This window comes from Capra hircus, chromosome 2 (assembly GCF_001704415.2).
Source record: "Capra hircus breed San Clemente chromosome 2, ASM170441v1, whole genome shotgun sequence".
Classification (NCBI taxonomy): domain Eukaryota; kingdom Metazoa; phylum Chordata; class Mammalia; order Artiodactyla; family Bovidae; genus Capra; species Capra hircus.
Window position 1 is genome coordinate 73,338,894 of NC_030809.1, and position 25,772 is coordinate 73,364,665.

General features: G+C 43.7%; 1 protein-coding gene and 1 non-coding gene across 5 annotated transcripts in view; both read left to right on the top strand.

Moving 5' to 3' along the window:
• The window catches only part of MGAT5 (mannosyl (alpha-1,6-)-glycoprotein beta-1,6-N-acetyl-glucosaminyltransferase), a 402,706-nt gene that overhangs the window by 295,858 nt on the left and 81,076 nt on the right, over positions 1 to 25,772 (top strand). The gene's annotated exons all lie outside the window — the stretch shown is intronic.
• TRNAC-GCA lies at positions 18,639 to 18,711 on the top strand. The gene has a single exon. It is a non-coding gene; the product is annotated as a tRNA-Cys (tRNA).

The window sequence follows — 25,772 nt, forward strand, 5'->3', positions numbered from 1 at the left end:
CCAACCCAGGGTTCTGACCCAGGTCTCCCTGATTGTAGGCGAATTCTTTACCAGCTGAGCCACAAGGGAAACCCCAACACTATACTGAAAGAGGGCCTAATATTAGTGCAGGGTTTACTCTTCTCAACTGTGGTGTTGGAGAAGACTCTTGAGAGTCCCTTGGACTGCAAGGAGATCCAACCAGTCCATCCTAAAGGAGATCAGTCCTGGGTGTTCATTGGAAGGACTGATGCTGAAGCTGAAACTCCAATACTTTGGGCACCTCATGTGAAGAGTTGACTCATTGGAAAAGACCCTGATGCTGGGAGGGATTGGGGGCAGGAGGAGAAGGGGACAACAGAGGATGAGGTGGCTGGATGGCATCACTAGCTCAATGTACATGGGTTTGGGTGGATTCCAGGAGTTGGTGATGGACAGGGAGGCCTGGCATGCTGCGATTCATGGAGTTGCAAAGAGTCGGTCACGACTGAGAGACTGAACTGACCTGGTGTGAACTGGGCCTTTCGCAGCCATTGTTTAGGGAGTCATGGTGACTCCATCTGAGGCATCAGCTGTCACTCCCTTCACCAGCTTGCTTTCTAGCACAGAAACCAGCTCAAGGAGATGGAGGGGCGTGGCCCATGGCAGGACCAATCCAGAACCAGGTCAAGGTTCCAGCCTCCCGCTAGGAAACATGCCTCCAGGCTGCCACTTGCGCTAGGAGCTGGAGCAGGGGGAGTCCATGCTTCAAGCAGGATTCAGAAACCAGGAAGCATGGGTGATATTGGTGCACTGGGCAACCATTAACCGGTAAACCATTGCTCCTGGGTACTTACCACACAGAGTCAGCAACAGCCTCATAGTCAGTTCTGCAGAGTAAATATGCCTGATTTGAGCACGTTCAATTGTTTCTGCCTTCAGACCCGGGGGCCTGACTTGCCCCAACCCTAGCCTGCCTGGCAGCAACCAAAGTCAGATAGTCTCATCCGAATTTGGAAACTTCCTTTTTATCTAGCTGACAAAGACTGTGCACTCTTTTTATTATTTTTTTTTATTAAGTATAGTTAATTTTGTTAAGTATAGTTTAAGTGTTAGTTTCTTCTGTACAACAAAGTGATTCAATTATATATATATATATATATATAATATATAAATAGACATTCTTTTTCATATGCTTTTCTATTATGTTTTAGGTAGGATATTGAAGATAGTTCCCTGTGCTCTACAGTAGGACCTTTTTGTCGATCCATCCTGTATATAACAGCTTGCATCTGCTAACCCCAACCTCCTATTCCATCCTTTCCCAACCCCTGCCCCTCCTTAACAACCATGAGTCTGTTCTTTATAAAAGGCTGTGGTTTTAAAGCTTCCTCTAAAATGACACATAGTTCAGTACCCACAGGCCCCAGGGTCCAGGGAGTAGGGTGATTTTTTTTTTTTACTTGTAATATACTTTTATTATCACATTTCAATTATTAAACGATGAAATTTCCAAACAGATATCCCACAGAACTGCCTTTTTTTTTTCAATAAAAATGTAACACTACCACAGTTGCTTCTCACACTCAATGTTTACCCCATATTGAAGTTTCTGATAAATCAACTAAAAGTTGAAATTCTGTCTCTGAGGCATTTCCTGGTAAACTTGGCAGTGCATTAGAATGAGATGATACTGCCTTTAATCTGTAATAATCTTTAAATGTCTGTATGTAATAACAGCCATTCAGAACGAATGTGCAAATGAGGGAAAACAAAACCAGTTTCTGAACATGTAATTCATCATCCAGGATATGAATCCCTACAGCTACCAACAGAAATGTGCCACAGCCTTTTCCTTCTCTGTTCTAACTTCCTGCCCTTTTTAATCCGGTCTCCACACAGCAGCGGCCCACGTGATCTTTTTAAAAATATAAATTGGATTGTGTTCCTCCTTTCCTCGAGTCCCAGCAATGGCTTCATTGTAAACTTGGAGCACATTGTGTTTCCTGTGAAATCCAGTTTCCATGGGGATTTAGGCTCTACAGGGCTGCTCCCTGCCCCGGCTTGCCCCAACCCTCACCTCCTAGGGCCATCGTGTCCCATGTGTATGCTCTCAACCAAATGTCACCTCTCCCCATCTCGAACACAGCATCCTCTCCCCTACTTTTTATGTAAAGCATTTTGTGATCATATACTTACTTTTTTCTGTCAGTCTCTTCTTGACTGCTAAGAAATGAAGCAGTTTGGGGACAGGAATCATTATTGATGTTATTCTACCCAGCACAGTGTCTGGCACACGGTAGGCACGCAGTACCTACTGGATAAATGAATCAGTCTCCTTTTGATTTCTTTTCACATTGATTTATCTGTGCAATTTAGGGTATGACTTGGAAGATTCCAAGTCTCTCTGGCCTGAGGGACATCGGAAGGAGGGATTTAAGGGGAAAGGAGTGGAGGTCCTTGTGCAAGTTCCTCAGACCATCAAGAGGTGTCGAGGTTTTCAAGGGACTTCTCTGGTGGTCCAGCGGTTAAGACTGTGATTCCACTGTAGGGGATGTGGGTTCAATCCTTGGTCAGAGAACTAAGATCCATCATGCTGCACTGCACAGTCAAAAAAAAAAAAATTTTTTTTTTTTTTTTTTTTTTCAAAAGCTCTGGTGAAATTAGCAGTGAGAGAGCCTGGGAAGAGGCTGGACTATCTGTGGGAGTTTTTGAGTAGCACTTCCAGCTTCCTTTTCCTGCCCTCTCCCCTGGTGGCTCAGTGGTAAAGAATCTTCCTGCCAATGCAGTGAGATAGGGTTCAATCCCTGGCTTGGGAGATCCCCTGGAGGAGGAAGTGGCAACCCACTCCAGTATTCTTGCCGGGGAAATCCCATGGATAGAGGAGCCTGGTGGGCTACAGTCCGTGGGATTGCAAAGAGTCTCACGTGACTGAGCGACTAAACAACCACATGAATGAAGAAGACTGAATTACTGATATACACAACAACACGGCATACCTTAAAATGATGACACTGAGTGGAAGAATCAAACTTGAGAAAGAGGCTATACTGTATGAGCCTTTGCATATGAAACTCTAGAAAATGCAAACTAATACATGGGGATGGAAGGCAGATGGTTGGTTGCCTGGCGGAGGGGTGAGAGAGGTGGGCATGTCTGCTGTCCTGATGGTGGTGATGGGTCCGAGTTATATCCATATGCCAGTGTACAAATTGCACACTTTAAACATGTGCCACTTTTTTTCCTTGGAGGAGGGGCAAACATTTGAACAGATGACCATGTTGGGGAAGGAGCAGGCTTTTTGAATATGTTATTCTGTACAAGATGTCTCAGAAGCCAAGCTTCTGGGAGAGAAAATGTTCATTGTTACAATGTTGCTCGAAACTATTATATTGCTTTTAAAAAACACACCTGGCCATGGGTGCAAGTTTAAAACAAACAAAAATGCAGTTTATTATACACCAATCATACTTCAATAAGGCTGTTAAAAATTAAGTCAAAGTTAACAGTGACCTGTGGGCCTTTGGCCTGAAGCTAAAAATGGTTTTTACATTTTTAAAGTTGTAAAAAATACAATGAATAGTAAGTAAAAGCAAAGGAATATATGACAGAGACCATACGTGTTCACACAAAGTCTAAAATATTTGCTACCTGTCCATTTTTGGAGAAAGTTTGCTAAGCCCTGGATGAGATCAGTGATTATTCACCTGTGTCCTTCAGAGCCCTGGAGACCAGCTCCTCTGGGCCCAGTTACTACAGCAGCTCTGGTTTGTCTGTGGCATAGATTTGGAAGTCCAGTCAGATTTCTCTGGGAGAAAGAGTACAGCTGCTTTAAACAACCAGAAATAAATCTTGAAAGTCTCTCTTCTGAGACTGATAAAATCTCATTCTAGAAACTGTGTCATCATCTAGCTCACTAATTTCATTGATTTGGACCTAATTTAAATTAATGCAAAATTGGACATGGGAGTTGTTTGGAGAACTGCCATTTTATTTCATAAGAAGATTAACTGCTCTTAGTATGTTGTTTTAATGAATCACCAAAGACCTTTGTCATTAAAGGATGTATTGAAATCCTTGAAAGGAACATGTTTTTGTAAGCAGGTTAAACCTTGTCATCCTGTTCTTTAAAATACTTGGCCAGACTTTTCTTCCCAGATGAGATGGAGATAAACCAGATACATTTAAATCTGTTGTTGTTTAGTCTCTAAGTCATGTCCAACTCTTTTGCATCCCCACGAACTTTAGCCCTCCAGGCTGCTCTGTCCATGGGATTTCCCAGGCAAGAATACTGGTGTGGGTTGCCATTTCCTACTCTACGGGATCTTCCCAAGCCAGGGCTTGAACCTGTGTCTCCTGCATTGGCAGGTGGGTTCTTTACCACTGGGCCACGTAGGAAGTCCCTTATTTAAGCCTACCTTAAGTCAAATTGGCCTATATATTTTGAAATAATGAAATTGGAATCAGTCTTACTGAAGTTTTTCCGGAAAATGTAGGCATTGTGATCATAGGTCCTGGGTTTGGTTTCCATTAGAAGAGCCTTTGGAAGCATCCCTGTATCTCTCCCAGTTTATCCCCCTTGAATGAGCAATCAGAAAAGACCCCATCACGGTCCCTGTGAGACCACCCTTGCCAGAGGCAGGAGTACGTCTCTTCCCCTCGGGGATGACTTCCATGTCCCCGAGTGGACATGCTCCTCCTGGGTGATTGCTGGCCAAGCCTTGGTCACCTGTGCGTGCTGTCCTGTCTGGCCCAGTGCCTGGCCTATGAAAAGGGCAGTCATTCTGCAGAGCCTTTGCCCACATTCAAGTATAAGCTTAGGGGTGTGGGGCAGGGGAACAAGGAAGAGACACCAAACGCAAAGAGAGACATCAGGCATGAATCATTGTCTTTTAAGATTTTAAAGGCTGTAGTCCGGAAGACTTACGGACTTTTCGAACAATAGCCTGGGCTGTGTGCTGACTGTACCTAAGCCCGCAGGGCATCTGGCATGAGCCCGTCGGTGTGTGGCAGCTAACCTGTGCAGGACTGAATGCTGAACTCAGAGCTCAGAGAGCCTTGGGCGGCCTTTTCCCTCCCCAGTCTCATCATTGTGGCGGTCTGCCCCTTGTTTCAGCCAGCTCTCTGCTATCGTCTTAAACCCACTGAGGTTTCCTTGTCGACTGGCACATAGAGCACATTTTACTCATCATCCTTCTGTTTAAGCCCAGAAACGTGGGCTGAAAACAGTCTGGAGCAGCTGGAGGAGCCCTGGGTGGGAAGCAGATGCCCAGGTTCTAATTTCGACTGCACCGCTCGCTGCCTGCTTGTCCTTGGAATTCATTTGCCCTCCAGGTCTCACTTTCCTCATCTGTAAAATGAGGTGGAGGCCTGGATGTTCTTTTGTTTGGTTCCCCAGAGTTCCATGATTCTATAATCTGAACTCCTCCTTGGCCTCCTCCTAGTTCTTTTAAGAGCAAGGACGCAGGGAAGAGCACCTCCAGGACAATGTTATGGGCCATCAGAAATAGGGCAGCAGGATGGTAATTGGACCAGGCCAGGCACAGAGTCCATAAAACCCACCGCCTGGGGAAAGGATGGGGTTGCTGGGACTTAGCATTCCTGTATGTAAAAGAGATTTCAGAGAGTCACTGACAGTAAGCTTATGTGAGTCAACAGTGTGGATAATGGACCTTCAGTGATGAAGGATTGGTGTTCCCATCCATTTGAGAACACTTTATGCTCTAGGGTGTGGTGGTGACTTCTGATGGGGTTCCATCCTGGTTCTGCCCTGACCAGCTGTGTGGTCGCAGGCCAGTGCCTTAGGCTCCCTGTGCCTCTCTTCTCTCATCTGTAAAATGGGTGGTAATAACAGCACCCCTCTTTAGCGTTCTTAGGAAGAATGCATGAGTTAATAAATACAAAGCTCTTAAAGCAATGCCTGGTGTTCCTTAGTATCGTTAGGTTTCACTGTTACTGTTATCATCTAGGTAAATTAGACCTTTTGTTGGAAGGAGTACAATGTACGGAGACTCGGAGCTTGCTTTACAAAGACTGCTTGAAGAACCTAGCGTGTTTGGCTGGGTAACTGTGAGCATGATGGAGGCTGTAGGTGAGAACTCCATAGGGGCAGCCAGGAGATGAGGAATCAGACTGGTCCTGGATAATCCACCAAAGGATGGTAAACAGGCTGCTCTTGAACTTGTCGAGCTTTCAAGGAAGATCAGATGAAGTACAACTCAGCCGTCATTGCTGTCCAGAGATGAGACAGGCCACCTGGGAAGCCACCAGCCCCTGCCCCCCATTGCTGCTGGCTGCAGGAACACTGGCAAGGTTTGGGGAGAGGGGTCACTGGTGCCAGGGGACGGGCCACCTGTGTGGTACTGGCAGCCAGAGAGGATGTGTCTAGAAGGTGGGTGGAAAGGGGCAGGAGGGAGGGAGAGGAGAGGGCCCTGCAAGGAGCGAAAGCCCCCACTGACATCCCCCACAGACAATTTTTTAACTGATGAATTTTTTTTTATTGACATAGTTGATTTTCAATGTTATGTTAGTTTCTAGGTGTATGGCAAAGTGAATTGGTTTTATATATATTTACATATGTATACATATATATATGTAAGTATCTGAAAGAGAATACATATATGTATGTTTATATACATGTATATAAGATATGTACATATTCTTTTTCAGATTCTTCTCCCATATGGGTTACCCCCCAAACGTTTTTGTTTAGCCAGCACAACATATTTTTTTTCACCACACTGCAAGGCTTGCAGGATTTTAAGTTTAGTTCCCTGACCAGGGATTGGGCCCATGGCCCCTGAGATGGAAGCACAGTGCCCTAACCACTGGACTGCAGTGGAATTCCCAGCACATTTTTTAAATTGGGACATTTGCCATTTGGGAAAGTTCATCTGAAAAGCCAGAATCCCCAGATTCTCTTGAAAATGTAGGTGGCAAACTGGACTCTCTTTACACACCATAGGGTGGCTGAGCTGAGTAGTGGCAACTGCCACGTAGGGGTTAGGGGATATTCCAGGGTGACAGTCCTTCCGGGTCCACCTCTAACCTCCATGAGCTGCTCGGCCCCCAGAGGTATTTGAGACTGTGACTTGCCCCTTGGAGGCCAGAAAGAAGCCCCCCTTTCTATCTCCTGCTCTCAGAGAATGTGTTTCTTCACAAAAGGGTGAAATGACAGAAGAAACTTTGAATGGGAGAATGAATTCCATGTTTTATCTGGGCCACAGCATCCTTTGAGTGGCCTATGTGGATATCAGGGAAGTTTTGAGAGGAAGATGAAGGCCGTTTTCAGCTGCGGCTCTAGTAGGAAGCCCAGGTTCTTGAAATCTAACTATGAGACTTTGAGTTTTTCTTCTTGTCAGAGCCCAACCCTGATAATACGCTGCCAGAGCTGTTTCTGCCAAGCGGTCTTGTGGTTGAAATGAAGTTTCAACTTTTGTGTTGGCGACTGGGGGAGCCCGGAAAGAATGCATGGCCATCATCGACTTTGTGTCTGGGACGTGGAGCCTGTCAGCTCACTGCTCATGTATAATGTAATAAAGTCTTTAGACTCCTTCCAGCCTGAGAGTGAAGACCTCCCCTTTGAACCCAGCTGATAGAGCTTCTCAGGGCTATAGTTTCAAGCAGCAGCTCTATTGTAGGTCTGCAGGGAACTGGCCAGGTGCTCTGGGGGTAGCAGAGATTTGTGGGTTTTTTTGCTTTTTTTAAAAAATTATTTCCAGCCTCTGTTCCAAGGAACCATAGGGAAGCTTAAGTTGGTGCTTAGAATCTAGGTCAGTGTTAAACAAACTTGCCCAATTGTACGTTCCACCTGGGAATTTGTGAAGCATCCAGATGTAAGGGACCCTGCTCAGCCTCATCGAATCAGAACCTCCACCAAAGAGACCTGGGAATTGTATGTTGCTCCGGGTCATTCTTTTAAACAGGCAAGTTGTACTAGCGAGTCCGAATTTTCCTAGGGGAGTAAAACCTTAATGGCTTCTTTTTCCACATGGTGGATTGGTGGATGGCTGCTACTTGGCTAAGAACCACCCCATGCTCAGAAGACGTGCATGCCCTTGTTTTACTAGGCTGTATCCTGCGCTCATAGCCCAAGGACCCGCCCTCTCATTTCCGTGGTAATAGTCAGTTGCCTAAATTAATCCATGCAAGAGTGCCGAGTTGGTACCAGTTCCAGTGAAGTCTCTCTCAAGAATGCTCGCTTTTTAATCCAGTAATTCAAATACGAATTGCAGGAATTTTAGAAGTTGCAAAGCAGCTTCCGCATAGCCTCATGAAGCATGTGTCAGTTTTACAGGTAACAAAACAAAGTTTTGGAGTTGTTGTGCTAAGTCACTTCAATCATGTCCAACTCTTTGTGACCCCAGGGACTGTAGCCCACCTTCTCTGTCCATGGGATTCTCCAGGCAAGAATACTGGAGTGGGTTGTCATGTCCCTCCTCCAAGGGATCTTCCCAACCTGGGGACTGAAACCAAGTCTCTTGTTTCTCTTGCACTGGGTGGTGGGTTCTTTACCACTAGTGCCAGCTGGGAAGCCACCTGCTTAGAAGAAACAAATGCACATAAAGTTATGGATGAGTGATAGTTCTCTTGATGCCATGCACTGAAACATGTATTGCATTTAGAGCGGTCACCAACGGTCCAAAGGTGTGAATGATGAATGGTGGAATTTCAGGCCTCCCTGCAGGTGGTTAGGGAGGCATTCGAGGGCCCTCAGGGTGGACAGTTGTTTTCTTGTTGCCTCTGCAGAATCAGCATCCAGTTGCCTATTCTGTCAGTGACTGGCAGCCCTCCCAGAAGATAAACAGCTGAGTGTAAATCATTGCAGCTGGGAGAAGAATACAGATCAATGTATTGTGGGGGGAAAAAGGTCCCTGGTCTCCTATGCAAAGGATAGGGTCTCCTTCAAGAGCTGGGACTGGCTGGGGTAGCAGGAGGCCGAGGCAGCCAGTGATCATCCTGAGGGTGGGGTGTTTCTGGAAGGTTCCGAGCCACTGCCTGCCCGCTCTCATGACGCTGGGATGAGTTCATTTGTAAAGCTCTTAGTAAACACAGCTGTTGTGGTTGTAATTTGCCTCGAGGCTTTTTACTATTACTCCAGCCCTAACAGTTTGGCACACGGTATGGGAACAATGGTGTTTAGGGATGGGAAAAGAAATTGCCGTCTGTGAGCCGAGAGCAACAGCTTTCTGTGGCCAGGAGCCACTGAGCGACACCAAATGTGCGGAAGCTATGCTCCCTGAGAAAGGGGTGGCCAGCGGGTCTCAGGTACCCACATGCTCACCAGCACGGAGAAGAGCCAGAGGGCTGTGTAAAGAAGAGTTACAAAAGCCTTGAGAGGTTGTTCCTTTCAAGCGAAGAAAGGGTTAAGATAGTTCTTGAAAGGAGAGAGACATAATGCCTGTGAATTTACGATAGTCTGAAAGGCGTGCCTTTCTGAATGTGAGGCCCAGATTTATAAGGACAACTGAGATATCATATTGGTATCATGAATCCCTCAGACAGAACACTATGCAAGCACAGCTTAGAGGAAAATGGTTTGGGATGCAACTTCGAGACATCATTCGAGTTCTTCCAGAAGCACACTCACGGCTCTGGGGGACACATCTGTGCTCAGCCATGCCCGGTGGAAGCTGGTTGGGCCAAGACGATGTGGCCACCCTGTGAAACACAGGGGGACTGAGAGAGGAGGCTGAGCTGGGTGGTGGTCCCACACACCTGCTGCAGTGGCTCAGCCTAGCAGAAGATGCTCAGTCCCTGGAGACTTGAGAGTTGTGGAGAGGTTGTGGAGAAGGCAGATCCCTGAGGCTGCCTGGCCACCTCCTGGGAGAGGGAGTTCATTCCCCATCGGCCTTGCCAGAGAGGGGCTCAGACACATCCAAAAGAGGCTGCCTTTACATGGGTTCCCTGTGGCCTGTTTATCCTCCCTTGTTGAGAAACTCAGTGAAGAAAGCAACCCACGGCAGTAGAAGGAAGTAGAAGTGTGGATTTCTGGCTGTTTCTCAGAGAAGATAGCCAGGTAGACGTGTTGTTTTAAAATGAGATTAGAGGCAACTCAGATTATAAATCTGAGAGTGGTAGTCAAATAAGACACTTGAGTGTGTTGGGCCAGTTGAAGGAAGTTTGACCTCTTCCTGGTGTTGTGTTCACTGCCTCAGGGACCAGGTATACGAGGTGTCTGTGTGAGCTGGCTCCCAGCTGGCTTCCTAGGCTAGCCTGAATCCCCAAGGAATCATCTTGTTGAGAACTGACACCATGACCTTCTGTATCAGTGCAAAGCCAGTCATTGAGACTTTGAAACAGGCCCTGCAAGGACAGAGCTGGTTGGTGGAGTTTTATAGCAAAAATACCGATTGAGAGCATCATTTACAATGTCAAGTGTTTCTGGAAGCAAAATTTATCATTTTATTATAAGAAGAGGTATTATGACCTTTGAGAAGCCGATAAACCAATTGAGAAGATTTTTATAATGTAGTAATATGTATGCTTCTCAAAATCATATTTAGCATCTATATACAATTTTATACTTAAGTAAAATTCATATAAACAGCATATGCTCATAAAATCTGGCTGTGCAGCCCTTAGCACTAAGTGAGTCTGTCTGTACTCAAGATAACGCAGGACTTCCCCCTCAAGAATCCTGGTCCAACCTTAGGGCTGGAGGGAGCTTCAGGGAAGACTGGAGTTATCTATAGTCAGTTGAAATTTTTACAACTAGCTGGCTTTGCATCTCTCTTCTCTGATTCTGTTTTTAACTACTTTGAGCTCCTTGGGGAGGTGATGATAATAGCTAGTATTTCAGGACTTCTATATACCAGGCGTGATCCTCACAACAGTTCTGTCAAGTCAGTACTATTAGTGGGGCTTCCCTCATGGCTCAGATGGTAAAGAATCTGCCTGGAATGCAGGAGACCCAGGTTCGATCCCTGGGTCGGGAAGATCCCCTGGAGAAGAGAATGGCTACCCACTCCATATTTTTGAGACTCCCCTGGTGGCTCAGACATTTTTGAGTGAGCAGCTGAGGCAAACAGAGATTAAGACCCCACACGTAATAAATGACTGAATCAAGACTGAATTGAAGGGTTGTATACTGCAGCCCCTACACTGGACCATCTCCCAAGAAATGGACTCTCTCCATAACTTCTTCCTCTTTCTCCTGCCTATCCCCTCAAATCCCAGGAGCCTGATTATATCTATGATGGATAGATTTCAAGGAAAAGTTTTATGGGATTCTGTGTGGCAACTTAAACTGAATGGGTGAAACCATTTACTTCTGCCCCAGATCCAAAGATGAAACCTGCCTGTTTTCATTGTATTTGAAACAGTTGTTATAGAACCAGTTATCGGGAACCTACTTGAATATCAGGACTTGCAAAGGCATATCCACCTTAACAGAGCTTGGTGAGACAGATACTGACCTAAACAAGAGAAACGTGGTGGGGCTGGGGAGGAGTATTTAGAAATGAAGTTTAAAAGGAAGTGGGAGAGTACTCCCATGAGCCCAAATGGCTTTTGAAGATGTCAGGACTTGGAGGATAAGGATGGCCCCTATAAGGGGTGAGTGATAGTCCATGTGTGGGTTAGGGGAACTCCATCTGATTTCCTTAATGGAGTCACAGCTCAAGTGAAGGAGGGGGAGGGTGGGCCGGGGGGGGGGGTGGTGGTGAGAGGGAAGGGGCTTAGGAAGCTACCCGCACTGTCTTTCACCCAGTATCTTCATCCTCTGTCCAGACTGCTGGGGAGTTTGAAGACTGCTGGGGGCTTGCAGTGGGAGTCAGCAGCGAGCTCCCCTATAGGATCCTGCAGCTTTTCCTCAACACACCCCCAGAGGTCACGACCATTACCGTTTTAGGGAATGGAGTAGGGCAGCACACAGCCCTGTGGATCCAGACTGACTGGTGGTCGTTCCAGGTCCACAACCTGCCAGGGTCTGGCCAGATCTCCAGACGGTGCCAGTGCGTAATGACAGGCACGCAGGGCCTCCCCACCACCTTGTAAGGAGTACTGTTACCTGCATTTACCAGGAGGAAACTGGGTCTGGGAGATATGGAATTTGAACCCTTAGAAGGGATGCATCCAGTTCAAAGACTTTTCTTTCTTCTTTCCTGTCTCCTCCTGCCCCTTCCTGTCTCCGTGCTCCTTCCCTTCCCTCTTTCCCTCTTTTCTCCCCTCCCTTTCCTCTCCTTCCTCCTTCTCTCCCTCTCTTCCTTCCTTTGATCCTCCCCTCTTCTTTCCCTCTTCTTCCTTCTCTCTTTCTGTATTTTAAAATATTTAGATCATTTACTAGAGTTGCTATAGCTCATCTGCTGGTATAGAGACTTTGTCCCAAATCAGACAGTGTCTTTTTCATTTTGTTAACTTAGGCTTGATGTTTACCTGGAATGGATTGGCAGTTGGATGACTTAAACCAGAGGCAGTTTGGTAACAACTTGAAGGAGAAGGGGATGTCTAGCTACTTTCCTGGACAAATTCCTCACCGTTTGGGCCAGATAATAATCTTCACTGACCCCCAGTACAGCATATCTCCTGGTTTGCAGGAACCTTAGGAAGGAGAAAGCTGTTCCCCATCCTTACGCAGTGGCTTGTCCAATGCCATTGTAACTAGCAGGCCTCTTCCCATCCTTCAGCTGAAGCCAGGACACAAATGATTAGTTTTGCTTCCTTTTATTTTGTGATCATGTGCTGACTCTTGCAGGATCATAATCCAAGAATAACTGCCCCCCGAAATGGAACTCAGTTGGCAGCCATTGGCAGGGTGCCTCTTTGTACCAATGCTGTCCAGGGTGATGTGAGCTCAGCGCACTCAGACCCCAGCTCTGCCACTAGGCATCTTAGTGCTCTGACCTAATGGCTTCACATGCTAAGCCATGTCCTTATCCTTCAGGTGAGCTCACAGCATCTGTTTCACCTATTTTAGGGGGTTGACATAAGAGTCAAACAAGATATAGTTGAGAAAATACCAAGACCCATTGCTTCAGACCCAGTAGAAGTTCATTCAGCAGGAGTGGGCAGGGTACCTCACCAGCAGACAAGAGGTTACTTTTCACCTGGGAGTCAACAGCCCATGGCAGGAGCATTTCTCCTCTTGAGGGTCACTAAGGACCTGGGCTGATTCTGTCTTTCTGCTTGACCACCCCCACCCCCCCCCTTACCTTAGTGTGCTAGCTGTTGGTCACAAGAACTCATCCTGTCTGTGGTCAAAGCAGAAAGGAGGGTGAAGAGGCTAGAGCCGGCCATGTCTGTTCCTTTCATCAGACACAGAAGCACCCTCTGCTTATCTCCCCCTGATGTGTGCTGTTTTCTGACTGGCATCACATGGTCACAAGGGAGTCAGGGAAGGTGGAGGAAGGGATGTTTGTGATTGGCCATCAGTCAGGATTCCAGGGACCTCAAGGGTATTGGGATTCCTGTGACAACGCAGGAGGAGAGTGAAGTGGACTTTGAGTCTGTGGCATACCCCTTTCTCTTTATCACAGTCAGATGACACTTCAGAGATAGAACACTTCATCAGCAATATTGAGAGAGAAAAAGTAAAAAGTGTGTGTGCCCCAGGACCTTGCCTGCCCCACCTGAGGCATCTTGGTTGTTCAGAGGCTCTCGCCATCAACACTGATCAGTTTTTCTTGATTTGATCCTCTTTTTCCACCTGTTTTCGGGAACTGACCTGCCCCCAGCTTCTCTTTTACAGAGAACTGGTTCATGCTCATACTGGCTTGATGAGCCGATGAGTCCAAGCAGGGACCGAGGGCTTAATTCCAGCACAGTTCTCAACAAAGTCCATGTGGCGTCTACTATACCCAGCATACACCTGGCTGCTTTTGCTAGCCCTCCACTCCCAACCCCACTTAGGCCTCCAGGAAGTTTCTTGCACTTGGCAGGAGGGTAAGCCAGTGTGCCAGGTACCTGCATACTGAGGCTCAGTATAAATTCACTCTTTCTAATTGTTCCGTGACAGTGGATTTGGGCCTTGGAAATAATTCTCCTTTGTAGCTGGCTCTCGAACATTGTCAATACAAAGTTCATGAAAGATGTAGGAGAAAAAGGATTCTGCATCTGGTTCTTTGTGGCTCCTGCAGCACCCAGGCCCTCGAGCCAGAGAGAGGAAGTGGTGACCATGTCACTGGGGCAGAGTATATGGGCTCAGGGCTCATCATCTGGAAAGCAGAGCCTGTGGTGCGATTCTCATCTTCTAAAATTTGTCTGTCTTATTTACCCTTAAAGTCAGATTTCACAGGCTGTTTGACCATAGACATGTCTGTAGAACCTTAGAGGCAGGACCCAGCGGTGATGAGCACAGGCCTCAGAGATAGACCAGGATTCATTTCCAGGGTCTGCCGGTTACTCACTGTGCACTCTTTTACCTGACACTGAACTCATCTAAGCCTCAGTGTTCCCAGCTGTAAAATGGGGAGAGTAATATACAACTTACAGGGTTATCTGGAATACTGGAGGTCATTGTTAGACATGAAAACATTTAGTGAAGTGCATTGTATATAGTAATCACTCTGTAAATTGTTGGAAGGCTCTCTGTGGGTGATGGGACCAGGTGACTCCTGAGTCCTTCCCACTTTGAATCCTCACTTACGTGTGGGTCCACGTGGATTCAGGCCTCTTGCCTCACCTCCTCTTCACCTCTGCCTTTCTCTCTTTTTCTGATCTCTACACTCTCTGCTCTCCCCTGCTCATCCATCCTGTCGTCATGCGTCTCTTGATCCTCTCTCCCTATTTTTAGCTTTTGGCTGTGATGAGTTAACAAGGGCTTGATGAAACAGTTTAGAAATATTTGCTCATGGCCTTGCAGAAACACACATGTGTTTGTTCTGAGTATTTTATTATCTTGTGATGACTTGCTCGTGTTACTTGTCTCCGGGGTCAAGTGTTCCCTTTCTAGTTCTGTTCTTTCAGGAATAAGATAAGAAGGCAGCATTATTCTGCCCAAGACCTGAAAGATCGATGAGTCACGGCTCGGGATCAGACACAGAGGTCTCAGTCGAAGTAGTTTCTCGTCCTTGGGAGGATACATCTGTAACTCGAGGGCTCCCCTCCTCCAGCTGGATATAGAGTTCAAAGAATTACATTTTGTGCAGGCAAACCAGCAGACGGGGGCAGCCCGCCAGCACCAGCAACCCAGAGCAAGTGGTTCTGTGGGCAAGTGCTGTCTCCAGTCATACTGAGACTCATTGTACCAGCAAGCAGCTGTGGGCTGGACAGCAGGCTTCCTGAGGGCAGGCACTGTGGGTCTTGTTCACATTTGAACCTGGTGCCCAGCCAGACTCTGGCCACAGGAGGCACAAAATAATCCTCTTAGAAGTGAAATGTAAACATGTGGGTGAACTGGCCAGGGAGGTGTGCAGTCTATTCCAGCCCCTCTCAGTAGCAACTCCTGCATTTTACAGTGAAAGAGAAAAAAAAGAGTGCCATCTTGAAGTTGCATTTCTGCAGTGAGTGAATTTACCATGGACTCTGGGCTTGCTCTTAACTCCGTCATGTGCTCTGAGCACCTTTAAACCTCCATAAACCCAGCTTTCTCATCTGTAAAACAAGAATGACATCAACAGTGCCTGGGTCATAGAGCTGCAGAGATGAAATAAGGAAGGTCGGGGAGTGGTTCATTTAGTGTCTGCCACAGAGTTTCAAGGAAAGCTGTCTGGCAGCTTCCTTTCCTCTAAGTCAAGGAAGGCATCATTCAGACTCAGCATTTTAGCACCAAGAAAGGGTATATGAGATTGTCTTCTAGTCATCCTCTCCCACATCTGCTCAACTCAAGAAGTTTTGAAAACTTCATCTGCTAAACAGGGATGATGATGCTCATCTCAGAGGATTGTGGGATTCCTCTGAGAGGTAAAGAATCTCCTGCCAGTGCAGGAGATGCAAGAGACGTGGGTTTGATCCCTGAGTCGAGAAGATCCCTTGGGAGGGGAAATGGCACCCCAGTCCAGTATTTTTGCCTGGAAAACTCCATGGACAGAGAAGCCTGATGGGCTACAGTTCATGGGGTCTCAAAGAGTCGGAGATGACTCAGCACACACACACAAAGGGTTGTGGAAAGGAGTAAACTAGAAATACACATTGGCGTGGCAGGCACATAGTACTTGCTTAGCAAACAGTAACTACTATTACCTTATGATGTCACACCAATACTCAGCATTTGTGGCTGCACTTAGGTTAGCTTTTTAAGGAAAAACAGTTGTCTCTGTTTTCAGGCACCTAAAATGTACATGCGTGCTCCCTAGCCTTGCTTGTGCTTCAGCGAGGGCACACCACCCCCCTGCACCCTTCTCACCTCCCAGCGCTATAGCTGTCAGTAAGCCACCTGTCTGCTCCAAGCTTCAATTTCTTCTTCACTACCTGGCACACGTGCTAGATAGACCTCACAAGAGCAGAGTGTAAACGTTGCTGCTGTCTGAGAATGAAAGCCATCTTTTTTTGCGATTATGTCTCAATTCTGTATTGCTTTTGCTGTCAAACATAGAATTAGATGTTGCCGCATTCAGCTGCTTTGTGTTTGCCCCACTGAGGCTCAGTGGGTTAGACTCCATTTTTAACTTTCCAGAAGGCAAGAACCTTGTTTCATTCATTCATTTCATTCATACTGAATGCCTGTATGCCAGACATTGTTCCAGGGTCTGATACTGCAAGAGTAAATAGATCATAAGCTTGCCTTCATGGAGTTTATATTTTAATAAGAAAAAAGGCGATGATAAACCACTAAGTAGCTACATAGTATAGTAGTATAGTGATGCATTCTATGAGCAATAATAAGGTAAGAAAACTAAGAATAATGGAAGTTGCCTTTTTTGAGAGGGACTGGAATATTCTTTTTTTTATGTACACCTGCCGCCTCCCTCAAATTCAACTAACAATCCTTACAAATAGAGGAGCCAGTGTCATAGTTTCGTGGAAACAAGTTTTGAATTCCTCTTGAATCGTGGGAAGTTTGAATTCATGTCTCTGGCTTTATAATGATTTTATAATGGCTTTCTAGAATGACTGATTCCAGGTACCCATATAAATGTCTGAAAAGAGTGATTGGCTTCAGAAGTGCAAACATTTATCTAAAATCCTGCCCAGGCTCTCAAATGCATATCTTAGTCTTAGCTGCTTCAAACCTTGCATCAACTCAGGAATTTGACTTTTAGAGGCTTGTTGTGTCCATCATTGCAATCTGCAATCCTTTACAAGTTGGTTTTTTTGCTGTGTGCATTCCCTGGGCCCTGCTTCAGTATGAACATGGTCTTTTATGGTAAAACACATACACACACACACACACACACACACACACACACACAAGAAATGTGTATTTTTGTTGAAAACCATTATTTGCCTTCTAAACCCTGGTTGTGTGAAATAAGTTTGGGTTTGGGGAAGCTTAGAAGCATCTTTATGAGCTGGCCCTGTCAGTAGTATTGGAGTGTGGTGGTGGTTCTCAGCTCCAGCTGCTACTGCTGTTAGAGTTACCTGGACAGCCATCAAAACTCCCAGTGCTCAGGACCCATCTGCCCCAGACCAGTTACATCAAAATCTCTGTCTAACCTCCCCAGGTGACTACAGGGTACAACCAAGGTTGACCACCACTATTGTGTCTTATGGGAAGGATCAGGCTGCCAGGCAAGCCTCTTTAAAGGGTGATTTTCCTAAATGGGAAGGAATTCCAAAAAGAGGGAATATATGTATACGTATACTGATAGCTGATTCACTTTGCTCTACAGCAGAAACTAGCACAACATTTTAGAGCAAATATTTTATTGTTGTGTTGTTGTTTAATCACTAAGTCGTGTCCAACTCTTTTGTGACCCCGTGGACTATAGCCCGCCAGGCTCTTCTGCCCATGGGATTTCCCAGGCAAGAATGCTAGAGTGGGTTGCCACTTCCTTCTCCAGGGGATCTTCCCAACCAGGGATCAAACCCATGTCTCCTGCATTGCAGGTGGATTTTTTACCACTGAGACACCCGGGAAGCCCATAAAGCAACTGTACTCCAATAAAAATTAAATAAATAAACAAATAAAGGATAGTTTTCAAAGGTGCTACGTATCAGAGTCATCTGGGAACTGGGCAAAAGCAAGTACCACATCTGGAGATCTGAATGAAGGAAGGCTGGGCAGGGCCGGAGGATTATAGGTCTTCTGTGTGATTTTGGCAGAGATGGTGGGGGGAACCAGACTTAAATTTTTTGGGCCTGTGCCTGCCCTATATGATTCTAAGGCATTCCAGAGACTTGAGGATATACTGAAAAGTTGAGACTAGTCAGAAAGATCTCTTGACCAGCCGCACTTCTCAAAGACCTGAGTAACCTACATCCGCTATTTCTTTGTCGAACGTGCTGAGCCCAGAAACCCTTGAAATCTGAGCCACCCTCACAGTGGCCAGTACTTCTGGACCCATAGTTTGAATTGTGTGCTTATCTAGCATCAGGTATGTCTGTTACCTAACCTGTTAAGGCCACATACGTGTGTTGTAATTACATAATTTCATTAAATGTTACATCAACTGATAAAATATAAATGTGAAAATTAAGAATAGTCACTTATGTACAAACTTAGGTTGTTACTCAGGAAGGATTTGATCGAAATGAGTCTTCTGAAAAATGATTTGCTATTCAGTTATGGATGGTTGGAACAACAGTAAAATAATGGTAAATTCAGAAGAGTTTTGAGGCTGTGTTTATATTGCTCTGGGGATTCCCTGGTGGCTTAGATGGTAAAGCGTCTGCCTGCAAAGCAGGAGACCCAGGTTCGATCCCTGGGTCAGGAAGATCCCCTGGAGAAGGAAATGGCAACCCACTCTAGTACTCTTGCCTGGAAAATCCCATGGACAGAGGAGCCTGGTAGGCTATGATCCATGGGATAGCAAAGACTCAGACACCACAGAGCGACTTCACTTATATTGCTCTACAAGTATTTTTAAGTTACACCAACACAAAGTTTAGATATAGTGTTATAGTTTTTGGTTAAAATAAAACATTGCTGATATATAGGTATCCCCTTTCATTTTTGTCTACTTTTAGCTGACCAACTACTTTTCCCTCTTCTGCTAAATAAGAAACAATGAGCAATGATAGATGCTGTAAATGAAGAGAGTAGGTGTGATTAGCTTTTAACATATTGATACAGCATTAATTTTCTATCTTCTTAAACAACAATAATTTAGTGAACTTTCTATTTTTCATGTAAGACGAATACCTCTAATTTAAATCAGTCAGTAAAAGGAAAATTAGTCTAAGACCAATCACTAATCTAGCTGTCTATCTGTACTGTACTAAAAGATTTGCTTTTGAAATCGTCTTCCTGGTCACCCCAGGCTCTTGTCAGTACTGCCATTGTGTACTTTCGCCACTTTGTTTCCAACTGTTATTTGTAATACAATGGTTCATCCCATCCTTAATACATCTCAAAGCTCTAAATCAAGGTTGGCAAATTCTGACCCCTAGACCCACCACCAGCTTTGATACAGCCCTTAAGCTAAGCTTGTTGGTTTTTTTTTTCCACTTTATTCATTTATTTTGGAGGCTACTTTACAATATTGTATTGGTTTTGTCATACGTTGACATGAATCCACCACGGGTGTACATGTGTTCCCCATTCTGAATCCCCCTCCCACCTCCCTCCCAATCCCATCCCTCTGGGTCATCCCAGTGCACCAGCCCCAAGCACCCTGTATCATGCATTGAACCTGGACTGGCGATCTGTTTCACATATGATAATATACATGTTTCAATGCCATTCTTCCATATCATCTGCCCTCACTCTCTCCCACAGAGTCCAAAAGACTGTTCTATACATCTGTGTCTCTTTTGCTATCTCACATACAAGGTTATCGTTACCATCTTTCTAAATTCCATATATATGCATATATACTGTATTGATGTTTTTCTTTCTGGCTTACTTCACTCTGTATAATAGGCTCCAGTTTCATCCACCTCATTAGAACTGATTCAAATGTATTCTTTTTAATGGCTGAGTAATACTCCATTGTGTATATGTATCACAGCTTTCTTATCCATTCATCTGCTGATGGACATCTAGGTTGCTTCAATGTCCTGGCTATTATAAACAGTGCTGCGATGAACATTGGGGTACACGTGTCTCTTTCAATTATGGTTTCCTTGGTGTGTTGCCCAGCAGTGGAATTGCTGGGTCATATGGCAGTTCTATTCCCAGATTTTTAAGGAATCTCCACACTGTTCTCCATAGTAGCTGTACTAGTTTACATTTCCACCAACAGTGTAAGAGGATTCCCTTTTCTCCACACCCTCTCCAGCATTTATTATTTCTGTACTTTTGGATCGCAGCCATTCTGACTGGTGTGAAATGGTACCTCATTGTGGTTTTGATTTGCATTTCTCTAATAATGAGTGATGTTGAGCATCTTTTCATGTGTTTGTTAAACATCTGTATGTCTTCTTTGGAGAAATGTCCATTTAGTTCTTTGGCCCATTTTTTGATTGGGTCATTTATTTTTCTGGAATTGAGCTGTAGGAGTTGCTTGTATATTTTTGAGATTAATTATTTGTCAGTTGCTTCGTTTGCTATTATTTTCTCCCATTCTGAAGGCTGTCTTTTCACCTTGCTTATAGTTTCCTTTGTTGTGCAGAAGCTTTTAAGTTTAATTAGGTCCCATTTGTTTATTTTTACTTTTATTTCCAATATTCTGGGAGGTGGTTCATAGAGGATCCTGCTGTGATTTATGTCAGAGAATATTTTGCCTATGTTTTCCTCTAGGAGTTTTATAGTTTCTGGTCTTACGTTTAGATCTTTAATCCATTTTGAGTTTATTTTTGTGTATGGTGTTAAAAAGTGTTCTAGTTTCATTTTTTTACAAGTGGTTGACCAGTTTTCCCAGCACCACTTGTTAAAGAGATTGTCTTTAATCCATTGTATATTCTTGCCTCCTTTGTCGATGATAAGGTGTCCATATGTGTGTGGATTTATCTCTGGGCTTTCTATTTTGTTCCATTGATCTGTATTTCTGTCTTTGTGCCAGTACCATACTGTTTTGATGACTGTGGCTTTGTCGTAGAGCCTGAAGTCAGGCAGGTTGATTCCTCCAGTTCCATTCTTCTTTCTCAAGATTGCTTTGGCTATTCGAGATTTTTTGTATTTCCCTACAAATTGTGAAGTTATTTGTTCTAGCTCTGTGAAAAATACAGTTGTTAGCTTGATAGGGATTGCATTGAATCTATAGATTGCTTTGGGTAGTATACTCATTTTCACTATATTGATTCTTCTGATCCATGAACACGGTATATTTCTCCATCTATTTGTGTCCTCTTTGATTTCTTTCACCAGTGTTTTATAGTTTTTTATATATAGGTCTTTTGTTTCTTTAGGTAGATATATTCCTAAGTATTTTATTCATTTCGTTGCAATGGTGAATGGAATTGTTTCCTTAATTTCTCTTTCTGTTTTCTCATTGTTAGTGTATAGGAATGCAAGGGATACATTAATGTGTGTTAATTTTATATCCTGCAACTTTACTATATTTGTTAATTAGCTCTAGTAATTTTCTGGTGGAGTCTTTAGGGTTTTCTATGTATAGGATCATGTCATCTGCAGACAGTGAGAGTTTTACTTCTTCTTTTCCAATCTGGATTGCTTTTATTTCTTTTTCTGCTCCAATTGCTGTGGCCAAAACTTCCAAAACTATGTTGAATGGTAATAGTGAGAGTGGGCACTCTTGTCTTGTTCCTGACTTTAGGGGAAATGCTTTCAATTTTTCACCATTGAGGATAATGTTTGTTGTGGGTTTGTCATATATAGTTTTTATTATGTTGAGGTATGTTCCTTCTATTCCTGCTTTCTGGAGGGTTTTTATCATAAATGGATGTTGAATTTTGTCAAAGGCTTTCTCTGAGTCTATTGAGATAATCATATGGTTTTTATTTTTCAATTTGTTAATGTGGTGTATTATGTTGATTGAGTTGTGGATATTGAAGAATCCTTGCATCCCTGGGATAAAGCCTACTTGGTCATGATGTATGATCTTTTTAGTATGTTGTTGGATTCTGTTTGCTAGGATATTGTTAAGGATTTTTGCATCTATGTTCATCAGCAATATTGGCCTGTAGTTTTCTTTTTTTGTGGCATCTTTGTCAGGTTTCTGTATTAGGGTGATGGTGGCCTTATAGAATGAGTTTGGAAGTTTACCTTCCTCTGAAATTTTCTGGAAGAGTTTGAGTAGGATAGGTGTTAGCTCCTCTCTAAATTTTTGGTAGAATTCAGCTGTGAAGCCGTCTGGTCCTGGGCTTTTGTTTGCTGGAAGATTTCTGATTATAGTTTCAATTTCTGTTAAACCTGGTTTTTATGATTTTAAATGGTTGAAAACAAATTTTAAAAAATCCATGATTTTAGATTCTACATATGGGAGAAGGCAATGGCAACCCACTCCAGTACTCTTGCCTGGAAAATCCAGTGGACGGAGGAGCCTGGTAGGCTGTGGTCCGTGGGGCTGCTAAGAGTCGGACATGACTGAGCATCTTCAGTTTCATGCATTGGAGAAGGAAATGGCAACCCACTCCAGTGTTCTTGCCTGGAGAATCCCAGGGACGGGGGAGCCTGGTGGGCTGCCATCTATGGGTTCGCGCAGAGTTGGACACGACTGAAGCGACTTAGCAGCAGCAGCAGATTCTACATATAAGACAGATCAGACAGTATTTGACATTTTCTCTCTCTCTTACTATTTCACTTAGCATAATGTCCTTAAGATTCATCCATGTTGTAAGGTGTCAGAATGTCCGTTTTTTTAAAGGCTAAATAATACTCTATTTTGTGTATGTATGTGTCACATTATCTTTATCCATTCACCCATCAATGGACATTTAGGTTGCTTCCATATCTTGGCTGTCGTAAATAATACTGCCATAAACATGAGAGTGCAATACTTTTCAAATTAGTGTTTTTGTTTTCTCCAGCAAACACTCAGAAGTGGAATTTTTGGATCATGTGATAATCTTGAGGGGGAACCTCCATACTGTGTTCCATAATGACTGCACCATTTACATTCCTGTCAACAGTGTATAGGGATTCCTTTTTCTCCACATCCTCTCCAATACTTCGTATTTCTAGTCTTGATAATAACCATTCCAATAGGTGTGAGGTGTTTTTTATTTGTGTTTTTGATTTGCATTTCCCTGATTATTAATGATGTAAACATCTTATATACCTGTTGGCCATCTCTATATGTTCTTTGGAAAAATGTTTGTTCAGATATGCCCATTTTCTAATCTGATTGTTTTGGGGGGTTTTGCTATTGACTTGTATGTGTACTTTATATATTTTGGGATATTAGCCGCTTATCAGTTGTATGACTTGCAAATACTGTCTCCCACTCAGTAGGTTTCCTTTTCATTCTCTTGACAGTTTCCTTTGCAATACTGTTTCTTTTGCTATACAGAAGCTTTTCAGTTTTGTGGAGACCTGCTTGTTTATTTTTGCTTTTGTTTTTGGTGTCAAACTCAAAAAATCATTTCCAAGACCAGTGATAAGAACTTTACTGCCCATGTTTTCTTTTAGGACTTTTATAACTTCCTTTGTTATGTTCAGGTTTTTAATCCATTTTGAGTTAATTTTTGTATATGGTGTAAGATAGTGGTTCAGTTTCATTCTTTTGCATGTGGCTGTCCAGTCTTTCCATCACCATTTATTGAAGAGACTCCTTTCCCAGGTGTATATTCTTGGTTTCTTTGTCATAAGTTAATTGACCATATATGCATGTGCTTATTTCTGGGCTCACTATTCTGTTCCATTAATCTCTGTGTCTGTTTTTATGCCAGTACCATACTGTTTCAATTATTAGAACTTTGTAATATAGTTTGAAATCAAGATGTTTGATACCTCCAGTTTTGTTCTTTATCAAAATTGCTTTGACTAATTGGGGTCTTTTATGATTCCTTACAAACCTGAGGACTCTTTGTTCTATTTCTGTGGAAAGGCCATTGCAATTTTGATAGAATTGCATACTGTCTATAGATTCCTTTGAGCATTGTGAACATTTTAACAATATTCTCCCAACCCATGAGGACAGGATACCTTTCAGTTTGTGTCTTTTTCAGTTTCTTTCATTAACATGTTGTCATTTTCAATATACAGCTATTTCTCATCCTTGCTTAAATTCATCCCTAAGTATTTTAATCTTTATTGATGCAATTGTTAATGATATTATTTTTTTAATTTCTCTTTCTGATAGCTCATTATTAGTGGATAGAAGTACAACAGATTTTTGTGTGCTTATTTTGTATCTTGCAACTTTACTGAATTTATATGTTGGTTCAGAGACCCTAAAATATTTATTATCTGGCCCTTTAAGAAAAAAGTGGTGGACCTCAAACTGAAATGCCAGCTCTCCCTGAATCACTTGTCTGTTTAGCTGTCCCTCTGGGGAGCCACTGCTTCTAGTCCTACACTTTTCCACTGTCCTTGAGGGCTTGCCTATAGCCTGGCTTTAAAGTAAAGGTGCTGAATGTAACTGGGTCAGTTTTTCAGGGGTTCTTTGTTCACCTATTTAATTCTGGCCAATCCTCTGGTGTATAAGACCTCAAGCTCCTAGATCTTCTGAAGTATAAAATATTTATAAAGTCAGATTTCAGCTTTTAAAAAATTTTTTAATGAATCAATAACTAGTATCTACAAATACACATTTATTTTAAATTCCTATTTATTTTGGTGCTACCATTACCTCTTTGAGGCTGGATGTACAAGCACTGCTGCTATATCATATCTATATTCCCAAGACATCTCCAACTGCAAAATCACAGACTGAAAATAACAGAACTTAGGAGAAAAAAGGGTCAGAGCAGACGGCTACAAATCTGAATGCTGTGAACCACAGCCGCAAAGATAATACTCCTAATAAAAACTGCAGCAGGGTTGGAAAAGATACATTTAACGCCTAAGAAGTAAATACTATAATAAATATATAACTTTACCTTTAAGAAGGTCAAATCAATATGCTTGGGAAAGAGGGGAGGTTAAGGTGACTGGAGGTTCCTTCCGCTTCATGGGAACAGGATCAGATGCACAGTGATGGAGGAGAACCCCATGGGAGTACTTCCCAGATGGAGCCTATGGCCACGCTGAGCCACGAGGGAGAACATTCATGATGTCCAGTCCTCTGTCCCTCTGTGGCTTGTGCATACAGCTGAGTGAGTTTTCTTTTGCATTCATCTGCTGTTTCTGATTCTATAGAACATTATTGTACTGGGGGGAAAATCGTGTATGAACGTCACTAACATGCTGTGTTCACATCACTCCTTATCCCTCATGTAGAAGCTTATTGGCATTGAGGAAACGTGTGTTAGCAGAACTGACTGTACTTTTCTCCTTTAGACTCGGTCATTTCTTCCCTTTCTCAAAATAATTTTATGTATTAAACAACAGTATGGGAAAAGAATCTGAATCCCAGTAACTGGCCAGAAAAACAAGCAAAATGAACATTAAAAATTCCAGGTCAGCACTGATGTCAAGATAGCATATATATACCACAGTATATATTAAATCCAAAGAGAATGAAGAATAAAAGATTGACTAGAAGGTTATTAATCACCTGATCTTTCCCTGTGCCAGGTAAAGGCCCTCACTTCTGGCTCCCCATTGGAGAAATTATCAGCTGCTGATCGAGTAGCATGTTTATTTATTCATTTTTGGCTGCACGGGTCTTTGTTGCTGCACATGGGCTTTCTCTAGTTGTGGAGAGCTGGGGCTGCTCTCTAGCTGCGGTGCCCAGGCGTCTCACTGCAGTGACTTCTTTTGTTGCGGAGCACAGGCTCTAGGCACAATGGGCTTCAGTAGTTGCAGCGCAGACTCAATAGTTGAAGACCAC